The sequence below is a fragment of the Triticum dicoccoides genome, chromosome 5B (assembly GCF_002162155.2).
Source record: "Triticum dicoccoides isolate Atlit2015 ecotype Zavitan chromosome 5B, WEW_v2.0, whole genome shotgun sequence".
Classification (NCBI taxonomy): domain Eukaryota; kingdom Viridiplantae; phylum Streptophyta; class Magnoliopsida; order Poales; family Poaceae; genus Triticum; species Triticum dicoccoides.
In genome coordinates, this window is record NC_041389.1 from 568,475,348 (window position 1) to 568,487,859 (window position 12,512).

Sequence of the window (12,512 nt, forward strand, 5' to 3'; positions counted from 1 at the left end):
TCATTCATTTCAACTGTATTATCTTCAAGATTAGGATATAAGGGTAGATGATCCTTATCCAATAGATATGTGCATGTGCCCATCTTTGAGTTGATGAGCTCCTGAATGTGTGGAGCATACCCACAACTTCTCTTCTGATCAGCTGTTGATCTCTTGATTGTTTCCACAATCAGACTCATCACCTTGAACTTTTGAGGGACATCAAATATATGTAGCAAGTTGATACTTGGGTAGCAAAGTGTGCCTTAGGATCCAGTTTATGGTAGGCAAACCAGACAACAAAAAGTGGACAGATTCAAACTTATGAGTTTCCAATGCATCATCTGGAATCTCTCTGTACATGTTTGCCATAGTGTTGTGGTCTTTCTTCTTCTCAGCATAAACATCCAAGTCATCTTCATTTTCTTTTGAAGCATTGATCAACTGAGCGCATTCTTCAACAGTGGATTGGTACCTGGTACCTTTAGACATCCAGATGATCTTCCCATCTGGGTAGAAGTGAGCTATGGAGTAAAACTGCATGATGAGCTCATCATTCCACTTGGTGAGCTTCTGGGCAACAAATTCATCAACTCCACATGCTATTAAGCTGTCATATACTCCTGGATAGTGACCTTCATTTTTCTTGATGTATTCCCAGTTGATCCATCTCATGTCACACACAATGGGCTTCTTGTCAAGCAAAATTGTCTCATAAAAATCTTGTTGCTCCTTTGTGTGAAATCTGTAGTCAACTGCAGTCCTTCTCCTGATAGCATATGGATCTGACTGTCTCCAGAATCTTAGTCCTGCATCCTTCCTAATCCTCATGTCCTGTGCAACAGGATGTGCATCATTATGGTCAGGAATCTTGGGCTTCAACTTCCTCAAAACAAGTGAATCATCTTCTTCTCCAGCAGCTTCAGGCACTGGGGCCTTGTTCTTCTATGCAGTTGGAATGTTTCTAGTGCTTCTCTTTGGAGCCGACTTCTGAGCTGGAGCTTTGGGAGCAGACTTGGGCTTTGATGGAGCAGCCCCTGACTTTATAGCATCTCCCATCAGCTTCTGAGCTTTGGGTGCTGGAGCAGCATCCTCTTGCTCTTCATCATCATCAGATGAGTGCCTTTCAAATTCTACAATTGGATCAACTTTCTTGCACCATCTCCCTCTCTTTCTTTCCTTCTTCTTTCCTTCTACGGCAGCCTTTTTGGGTTCAAATCCCAAAGTCTCTTGAGTGGATGCTCTGGCCTTTGACATTGGAACTCTCTTGGCAGGTGCCTTTGTTCTCATTTCTGGCTTAGTTGCAGCAGCTGTGCCATACTCCTTTTTCAGCACTTTCTTCTTTGAGCTGGCCTCATCTTCAACAACCACATAATCTTCATCCTCTGAATCTGATGTTTTCTTCTTCCTTGTCCTAGTAGCTGCCTTGGGCAAGTTACTAGGTGTGCTCCTGCTGCCTTCATCATAGCTGCTTGAGGGACTAGTGCCCTCACTCAACTGAGCTTGTTCTTCAGACTTGTTCTGGCTATCACTTTGATCTGACATCTCTGCAATCTCAATGACAGCAGACCCTGTGAACAGATGTAGATGAGTAGAGTAGATGAGCATCACAAAGTACAGAGGTTTTTGCAAAACAGGTGACTTAAAAACTTAGTTTTACTTCTCCATAGAAAGCATTTCGGAGCTACCGATTTGTAAACTCGGTGATACCGAAGCAGCTTTTGGAGCCTAAACTAGTGAACTCGGTCAGACCGAGTCACAGTTCGGTGGCACTAAGACTGCTAGGGTTTCACAGAGAATCGAACTCGGTCACACCAATTTGCAATTTTCGGTCAGACCGAAAACGCATGTGCAATGACCTAAGCCAAATCAGTGACACCGATTTCTACAACTCGGTCGGTCCGAGATGAGTTCGGCGGAGACCTAACCCTAAATTTTCAAATCAAATCTAATCTACGGAATGATTTCAATGGATAGAGTGATTTCATACAAGGCAAGAATCATGGCAAAGCAATGTGCTAAGAGTCGGGGTGAATGAATAGCACAAAGATCAAGTTCGTACCCTAGTTCGGCGGCGAACTTGCTATGGCGGCAACGGCGGGGCAGAATGACATTGACGGCGGTGGAGACCAGCGGCGGGAGGTTGCTGGCGGCGAGAAGACGATCCGGAGACCCGAAGAGGCAGAGCAGGTTATGCGCGGGCGGAGGGTTTCAGAAATTTTTCCAAAATTTGACCCGTGAGTATATATAGCCTGACCCTGTCGGTGTGACCGAGTGGAACAACTCGGTGGCACCGAGCTGCAAAACTACGAGCAGTTACTACAACTCGATGTGACCGAAAGGTTCTAATCGGTTGCACCGAGATTGATAAACTAGATCAACTTAGTGATCTCGGTATGACCGAAATGGATTTCTCGGTCAGACCGAAATGCACAAAGAGGTTTTGGAAGTTTAAGTCTATGACGAATCAGGGACTCCGAGTGCTCCTCACACAGAGTGGTTTGAATCTGACTTGATCAAACTTTGTGATGTAGCATGAATAGAGTTTGAGACGAGAAAATCATAGATAGCTAGAGAAGGTTCTTAGGCATTCTTGTCCATCCATTTGGCAAAAGAGAAAAAGCCAAATAGTCAAAGCAACAAATGGATGTCCTTGAATGAGTAAAATATGCAACCAACATGCTCACACAATAAAATGGCAAATGAAATATGTGGCAAAGCATGCACAACCAATTCTAGCATCTATCAAACAATTGGCGATGACTAGGTCATCTATATATGAGTATATTGACTTAGGAGTCAAATGAGAACATTTGATCATAGGTCATACTCATCGTTTAAGCACAAGTGGGGTTACCACTTTTACATAAAGCATTTTTGTGTTCACACCATTAGAGTTGCTTTAGCTCAATTCTTAGAGTAAAGCTCCCCCTAGATGTGAGAATCCCCCTAAGAGGGATGAACTAACCTTGGGTTTTGTCGATGATGACTTCATGTAGATGTTGAAGATGTGGATGCTCAATGTTGATGTAGATCATTTGGAGCAATCCATTGGAGTGATTTGCACTTTCAATACCTACACGGGTTAATCCCACAAGGAACAAACAAGGATATCCATAGACATAGAGTGATGCACACACAAAATGATGTCCATGAAAGCATTAGATTACCTTGTCCCTTGTCTTACCAACAAGAGGGTTTGTGACTCCTTGAACTAGTGCAAGATGTGGAAGTTGTTTGCACTTGTCCTTGCCAAAATAAATATGAGTGAAGTATGTTGGCGGAGTCACCCTCAAGAACTCTCTAGTCCTTCTTATTTGGGATCCACATCATCTTGATGGGAATCCTTGGAGTTGTAGTCATACTTGATGAAGTAGAACTTGATGTAGTCTTGGGAACCCACTTGACCAAGGCCTTAGAAGCTTCTTCAAATGCATCAATCTCCTCTTGAATCTTGTCCTTGCCTTTTTGCTTGTGGTCTTGTGGTGGAAGATCATCCTGAGCTTGTGTTCCTTTGAAAGAAGTAGGATCGTACTTCTCTTGTTGAGGAACGAACTTCGTCTTGGGGTATTGATATTCTTCCCACTCAACTCCATTGGCATTGAACTTTCATTCAAAACCAACACCTTGATTCTTCCGGTGCCTTCCTTGCTTGCGTATAATCTCCTCGAATTGCTTACTTCCGGCAAGGCTCTTGTAAACACCTTTCTCTATAATTCCCTTCAATAAGCTATTTTCTTGCTCAAGTGTAGCTTGGCTAAGAGAATCATTAGTGGAATCAAGAGAACTACTAGAAGCAACAACATTGGATTTAGCATGATTATTGTTACTTCTAGAGGAAGAATATTTCTTGTTCTTGTTACTAGACTTGACTTGTGGCATGTAAGTAGATAAGAGTAAACGCTTGGCAATGTAAGAAGAACTTTTCTTGCGAAGATCATTGTTGATTGCCTTTAAAAACTCATGCTCTTGCTCAAGGTTGAGCTTTTCAAAGCGTAACTTCTCATGAGTCTTTAAAAGTTCTCGGTGATCTTCCAAGATAGTTTCATGAGCTAACTTAAGAGTGTTTAGTTCTTTAGTTAGGCACTCAATCTTCTCCTTATCATTGTCATTCGTTTTATCTTGATTAGCATGATTAATTGACGTTCCATCATAGTATTCATCACTAGAGTTTTCAACAAGTAAATCATCATCACCTAAAAAGTCATATTCATCACTATTGAAATCAACATACTCGGGGTGTGATACCTTTGGACCTTTAGCCATGAAGCATCTTCCAATTCCTTCATTTGGTGAGTCAAATATGTCGTAGGAGTTGGTTGACACAAGTGCTAGACCGGCAACACCTTCATCTTGAGTATATTTGGAGTCGGAGTGATAGCTTCTCTCGGAGTGATTGTCGGAGTCGGAGCTGGATACCCATTCACCAACATGAGCTTGATGTCTTTGTTTTGTGTAGCTCCTTGATAACGTGTCCTTCCTTTCCGAATCCTTGCTTCTCCAGGATGTGCTTTGTTCATAACGATCATCTCTACTCCTTCTTTCTCTTAATGGTGATTCTTATCTTCTACTCTTTCTTTTTGGAGAATCTTCTCTTCTTTTGTAGGGGGTCGTACACTCATTGGAATAGTGTCCGGGTCTTCCACAATTGTAGCAATTACGCTCACGACTAGAAGATCGTTTGTCATTGTAGGACCTTGACTTGGAACTTCTTTCCTTGCTTCTACTCTTGTAGAACTTGTTGAAGTTCTTCACCATTAGGCTCAATTCTTCATTGAAGGTTTGTTTCTCACTTGAATATGTGGGAGCTTCACATGAGGCTTTGTAAGCACCACTTGACTTCTTGTGGAGATCCTCCTTATCCTTGAGTGACATCTCATGAGCAACAATTCTTCCAATGACTTCCGTTGGCTTGAGATCTTTGTAATTGGGCATCATTTGGATCAATGTGCACACGGTATCATATTTTCCATCCAAGGCTCTTAGGATCTTCTTGATGATGAATTTGTCGGTCATCTCTTCACTTCCTAAGCCGACAATCTCATTTGTGATGAGAGCAAGCCTAGAGTACATTTCAACGACGCCTTCACCATCCTTCATTTTGAACTTGTCAAGTTGACTTTGAAGCACATCCAATTTGGATTCCTAGATGGAGTCGGTACCTTTGTGCATGTCAATCAAAGTGTCCCCAAATTCCTTTGCATTCTCAAGACGGCTGATTTTTTTTGAATTCTTCGGGGCACAATTCGTTGAAGAGAATATCACAAGCTTGAGCATTGTATTGCAGCATCTTCAACTCTTTTGCGGTAGCTTCACGGTTCGGTTCTCTCCCATCAAAGAATTCACCTTGCAAGCCAATACACACAATAGCCCAAACAGCGGGGTTATGTCCAAGAATATGCATTTTGTCTTATGCTTCCAACTAGCAAAATTAGTACCATCAAAGTAAGGACCTCTACGGTGGTAATTTCCCTCGCTAGACACCATACTCTCCTAGGTTGTGAAACCAAGGCTATGACCACCAAAAGCTATGGAAATCAAAGCAAATGGAGACCAAAGCTCTGATACCACTTTTAGGATCAAAAGTATGTCTAGAGGGGGGGTGATTAGACTACTTGACCAAATAAAAATCTAGCCTTTTCCCAATTTTAGTTCTTGGCAGATTTTAGCAACTTAGCACAAGTGAAGCAATCAACCTACACATGCAATTCTAAGAGTATAGCAGCGGAATATAAAACAATTGCATATGAAGGTAAAGGGAGGAGTTTGAGGAGGCAAACGCAATGTTGACACAGAGATTTTTTATTCGTGATTCCGATAGGTGGTGCTATCGTACATCCACGTTGATGGAGACTTCAACCCACGAAGGGTAACGGTTGCGCGAGTCCACGGAGGGCTCCACCCACGAAGGGTCCACGAAGAAGCAACCTTGTCTATCCCACAATGGCTGTCGCCCACAAAGGACTTGCCTCACTAGGGTAGATCTTCACGAAGTAGACGATCTCCTTGCCCTTACAAACTCCTTGGTTCAAGTCCACAATCTTGACGGAGGCTCCCAAGTGACACCTAGCCAATCTAGGAGACACCACTCTCCAAGAGGTAATAGATGGTGTGTAGTTGATGAACTCCTTGCTCTTTTGCTTCAAATGATAGTCTCCCCAACACTCAACTCTCTCTCACAGGATTTGAATTTGGTGGAAAGAAGATTTGAGTGAGCAACTTGGGGAAGGCTAGAGATCAAGATTTATGTGGTAGGAATGGTATCTTGATCTCAACTATATCTGGCCATGGGCCGGGCCGGCCGGGCTTGGGCCTGGCCTAAAAAAGCCCATGGCAAAAAACTGAGGCCCGGGCCCTCCTAGGCCCTACCATCGGGCCTACTTTTCAAGCCCAAGCCCGGCCCATCTGGTAAAAAGCCCTGAAAAGCCCTTAGGGCTTAGGGCCATGGGCCAGGCCTCTTCCTTAAAATGCCGGTATGCCAAGCCCAAGCCCGTCCAGGCCCTGCTGGTGGGCTCAAAACTCAGGCCCTAGCCCGGCCCACGGGCAAGCCCATCGGGCCTAGGCCCTGGATTTTAGGGCCGGGCCTGGGTGGGCCGACAAGGCCGGGCCTGAGATGGCCAGGACTATTCTCAACACAAGTGTAGGTGGTTCCCTCTTAGAAAATGTATGTTGCAAGTGTAGGCATGTTCTGATGGCTCTCTCCACAAATGAAGAGTGGGTGGAGGGGTATTATATAGCCTCCACACAAAATCTAACCGTTACACACAACTTACCAAACTCGGTGGGACCGAATCATGAAACTCGGTCAGACCGATTTAGTTCATATTGTGACCATTAGGAATTTCGGTGGGACCGACATGTCAACTCGGTGGGACCGATATCGTTAGGGTTAGGGCATAACGTAATCTCAGTGAGACCGATTACACAAACTCGGTGAGACTGATTTTGGTAATAAGCTAACCAAAGAGTTGGTCAGGCAAACTCGGTGGGACCGATTTGCTCATCTCGGTTGGACCGAAACGTTACGAAAGGGAAACAAAGAGTTTGCATTGTAATCTCGATGGGACCGATCGCTCATCTCGGTTTGACCGAAACGTTATGAAGGGAAACAAAGAGATTACAATCCCATCTCGGTGAGACCGAGATCCCTATCGATGAGACTGAAAAGGCTAGGGTTTATGGCAATGGCTATGTCAACTGAACTCGGTGGCGCCGGATAGGAAGTTTCGGTAAGGCCAAGTTTGACTTTTGGTTTGGGACATATGTGGATGCGAGAAAGTAGTTGAGGGATTTTGGAGCATATCACTAAGCACTTTGAGTAAGAAACTCATTGAGCAATACCTCACCCCCTCTTGATAGTATTGGCTTTTCCTATGGACTCAATGTGATCTTGGATCACTAAAAGCAAAATGAAGTGTCTTGTGCTTTGAGCTTGAGCCAATCCTTTTGTCCTTAGCATTTTGAGGGGTCCACGTTTCTCATCCATTTCATGCCAAACATTGAGCTTTCCTGAAATATTTATCTTGAAATAGCATCAGCTCAATGAGCTATATGTTTTTAGGAATTACCAAAACCACCCAGGGATAGTTGCACTTTCAAGGTCATACAATAAATTAAGACAAATTCTATGGCTCCTGCCGGTTGTCATACTCATCAACATGCAAGTCGTGATTCCTATTGCAAGAACATGATCAATCTCCTACATCACATATATCATTCATAACATCCTTTTGGCCATATCACATCACATAGCATACCTTGCAAAAACAAGTTAGACGTCCTCTAATTGTTGTTGCATGTTTTTACGTGGCTACTATGGGTTTCTAGCAAGAACGTTTCTTACCTACACAAAATCCACAATAGTGATATGCCAATTTTTATTTACCCTTCATAAGGACCCTTTTCATCGAATCCGGTCTGACTAAAGTGGGAGAGACAGACACCCGCTAGCCACCTTATACAACAAGTGCATATCAGTCGGTGGAACCTGTCTCACGTAAGCGTACGTGTATGGTCGGTCAGGGCCGCTTCATCCCACAATGATGTCGAATCAAGATAGGACTAGTAACGGTAAGCAAATTGAACAAATCATCGCCCACAACTACTTGTGTTCTACTTGTGCATAGAATCTACGCATAGACCTAGCTCATGATGCCACTGTTGGGGAACGTAGTAATAATTCAAAATTTTCCTACGTGTCACCAAGATCAATCTAGGAGATGCTAGCAACGAGAGAGAGAGGGAGTGCATCTTCATACCCTTGAAGATCGCTAAGCGGAGGCGTTACAAGAACACGGTTGATGGAGTCGTACTCACGGCGATTCAAATCGTGGAAGATCCGATCTAGCGCCAAACAGACAACGCCTCTACGTTCAACACACGTACAGCCCGAGGACGTCTCCTCCTTCTTGATCCAGCAAGGGGATAGGAGAAGTTGAGGAGAGCTCCGGCAGCACGACGGCGTGGTGGTGGAGCTTGCGGTTTTCCTGCAGGGCTTCGCCGAGCTCTACGGAGGAGGAGAAGGTGTTGGAGGAGGGAGGAGCTGCGCCAGGGGAAGGGTGTGGCAGCCCTCCCACCCCCCACTATTTATTGGGGAAGGGGAGAGGGGGCCGCCCCCCCTAGATCCCGTCTACAAGGGGGGCGGCGGCCAAGGGGGAACTTGCCCCCCTAAGTTTGGTGGGAGGCGCCCCCACCCCCTAGGGTTTCCAACCCTAGGCGCCTTGGGCCCTTGGGGGGGCGCACCAGCCCACTAGGGGGCTGGTTCCCACCCTTGTTCACCCCATTAAGTCCCCCGTGGCAGGTGGCCCCACCCGTGGACCCCCGGACACCTTTCGGTGGTCCCTGTACAATACCGATAACCCCTGAAACCATTCCGGTGACTGAAACTTGACTTCCCGTATATAAATATTTACCTCTGGACCATTCCAGAACTCCTCGTGACGTCCGGGATCTCATCCGAGACTCTAAACAACCTTCGGCAACCACATACAATTTCCCATGACAACTCTAGCGTCACCGAACCTTAAGTGTGTAGACCCTACGGGTTTGGGAACCATGTAGACATGACCGAGACATCTCTCCGGCCAATAACCAACAGCAAGATCTGGATACCCATGTTGTCTCCCACATGTTCGACGATGATATCATCAGATGAACCATGATGTCGGGGATTCAATCAATCCCGTATACAATTCCCTTTGTCCACAGGTATGTTACTTGCCCGAGATTTGATCGTCGGTATCCCCATACCTCGTTCAATCTCGTTACCGGCAAGTCTCTTTACTAGTTCTGTAATGCATGATCCCGTGACTAACTCCTTAGTCACATTGAGCTCATTATGATGATGCATTGCCGAGTGGGCCCAGAGATACCTCTCCATGATACGGAGTGACAAATCCCAGTCTTGATTCGTGCCAACCAAACAGACACTTTCGGAGATACCTGTAGTGCTCCTTTATAGCCACCCAGTTACGTAGTGACGTTTGGTACACCCAAAGCATTCCTATGGTATCTGGGAGTTGCAGAATCTCATGGTCTAAGGAAATGATACTTGACATTAAAAAAGCTCTTAGCAAACGAACTACACGATCTTGTGCTATGCTTAGGACTGGGTCTTGTTCATCACATCGTTCTCCTAATGATGTGATCCTGTTATCAATGACATCCAATGTCCATGGTCAGGAAACCACAACCATCTGTTGATCAACGAGCTAGTCAACTAGAGGCTTACTAGGGACATGTTACGGTCTATATATTCACACATGTATTACGGTTTCCGGTTAATACAATTATAGCATGAACAACAGACAATTATCATGAACAAGGAAATATAATAATAACCATTTTATTATTGCCTCTAGGGCATATTTCCAACAATCTTCCCCCAGGCCGAGGCCGTATTATTTTCAGAAAATAAAAGTTTGGCGTATTAATTCTGGAGATTAATAAAAATGTATTATTTAAAAAGATAGCCATTAATTGCACACCTAATTAATTGCCTAACTAATTAATTGTGTTAAGGAATCGGTTTCTAAATTGATTTGACGCGAAAAATTTGTATTTACATGGATCTAATTTACTATCCTACTAATGAATTGCATCAATGTTCAAATTGATTTGGCGGTCGGTTTTCAAATTATTTTTACATGAGTGACTGCATGAGACGAAAAAACGATGTACTTAATAATAGAGATAACAAAGTTACAATATGTAAAGATGTTTGCTAAAAAATAATCTGTAAAAACATAATTAGTATAACTAAATGTCTATGATGATTCAAAACAATATGAAAGACAAAAATTAACATTAATAAATGTGTATGATGATTTGCCCTCGCTGCCACGTCACAAGGGCAATGTACCGGTGTCAGTCGGCTCAGGTACCTTCGATTGCCATTCTTTTTTGAAGTTGGCCTCAAAGTATCTATAGTCGTTAAAAAAGAAGGAGCCAATTGTTCATTTTATTAACACAAAACCAGATGAAACCAATCACAACGCACCCATAAGACAAAGGTACCCGGTCGACCCGGCTACCACACGACATACACGTTGTCAAAAAGAGGAACGCCATTAAGGATGTCTGCGAAGATTCATCATCATTACTGCTCCCTAAGAAGCGACCCTGACTTCACCACGGAAAACCAAGTAAGAACCCTCAAACCGAACAGGGCACGAGATTCCCGTTGGCCTATGTCAAATAATCGCCCACAACGCGTCAAGGACCAGCAACTCCGACTTCATGTTTGGTAACAAGCTAGACAAATCGGCGATGAAGGTAAGTTGCCACCTTGCTCATCTTGCCACCAACATCATTACCACACAAGTCACAACGCCCCTCCCACACCGACGGTCGGGCACCTGCCAAAATATGAAATTAGTAGATAAAAGAAAAAAACTAGACAACCCGGTTGGCTCAAGAGTCGACATGTGGGCCCGGGTAACAGCACTGGCCATCTGGCAAGACCGACGAGGATGTGTACTGGCCGACTGTCAAGATTAACTTATTTAACTATCAACATCTTAGCAAAAATACCTGATACAAACGCCATGGTGCTAACACCATGTGTCAGGCGTGTCGGGGATATACCCCGCGGTGTGACCCGTCCGGAGATATGACTCGGCTGAGACTTGGTGTTTCATTGGTGACCCGGCAGACAGTTAATCATTGTAAGCCGGCGGACAGTTAAGTATTGTAAGCCGGCGGACAGTTAAGCAGGTTAAGCAGGTTAAGCCGGCGGACAGTTAAGCCCGTAGACAGCTAAGCCGACAAATAGTTAAGCCAGACAGTTAAGCCAGACAGTTAAGTCAGATTGTAAGTCAGTTTGTAAGCCGGTTTGTAAGCCGGCTTACGTTAAGAAGCCTAAGATGTTAAGAAGCCCATGGTGGGAAACCCATGATAAGACGTCAAAATAGGTTAAGTCCTGATTCGAGTTTGACTCAACATGTAACCTGCCCCTTCAACTTATATAAGGAGGGGCGGGGCACCTGAGGGGATGGCAGAAAAATAATCGTTAAGGCTAGACACAACTAGAGGAGAGTCGTTTATGCGGCGTCTCCCTCATGAGCATAATGAGACCTAGCCACAAACAACATGTAGGGCTATTACCGGATGATGTTTCCTGGGGCCCGAAGCTGTCTAAATCTTTGTCTTGTGTGTTGATCCGCCTCACGTCTCTCGTCCCGATCAACCCCCCTCAAGCTACCACATAGATGTGTTGGCCTCACGACTAAGTCCTCACACTAGGACATCTGTCGTGACGTTTCCAAGAGAATTGAAGACATATAGATTGCTTTTCTAAGAAAGGGCGACCTAGCCAGCCGCCAGGATGACGGCTCCCCTCCACCAGCGACCTCAGTCATCGGTGATGAGGGAGGGCGCCGGATCCACTCATATGGATCATGTAGCTTTAGGTCTTAGGTAGTTTAGTTTTTCGATCATTCATCGTCTTGGCTTCGGCATCGGTACTGACGACGTTGAATAAATAAGATCTCCGCTATCGGTCCTATGGTTGGGTATGGATTTGAAATCCAATTTGTTCAATCAAGGATGGTGTGTTGGGTTCGTGGTTCGTAGTTGGTAGGTCCGGTTTCCTGCTCCGACGTCTTAGTCATGCTGGGGTGCCAGAACTGGAGTTCGATGGCATGTCTAGGGTGTTGCCCTGGTCTGATTCGTTCAACGGCAATGGCTTCGCCTTGGGTGAGACACCTTGAAGGTCCGCAAAACTGCATATCAACGCTGGAGCCACGTCGAGCTTGGGTGAGAAGGTAATCTGTCATTTTTTTCTTTGGTGGCTGTTGTGGTGATGCCGGAGGCATGTGATGGACATCGGTGTCAAGCTCAGAGAATTCTTCGGTCTTGGTTGTAGTTTTTTTTCTTGGCTGATGTTTCTTTGTGCAAATGCTAGCGTTCTGCTGTCTTTTTAGTTTTGTCCGATCACAATCATACACAGTAAATGAGACACCTACTATACCATGGAAAAAAATTAACACCATGTGGAAGAGCCTTCCTGTGCGCAAAGAAAAGAAGAAAAAGGG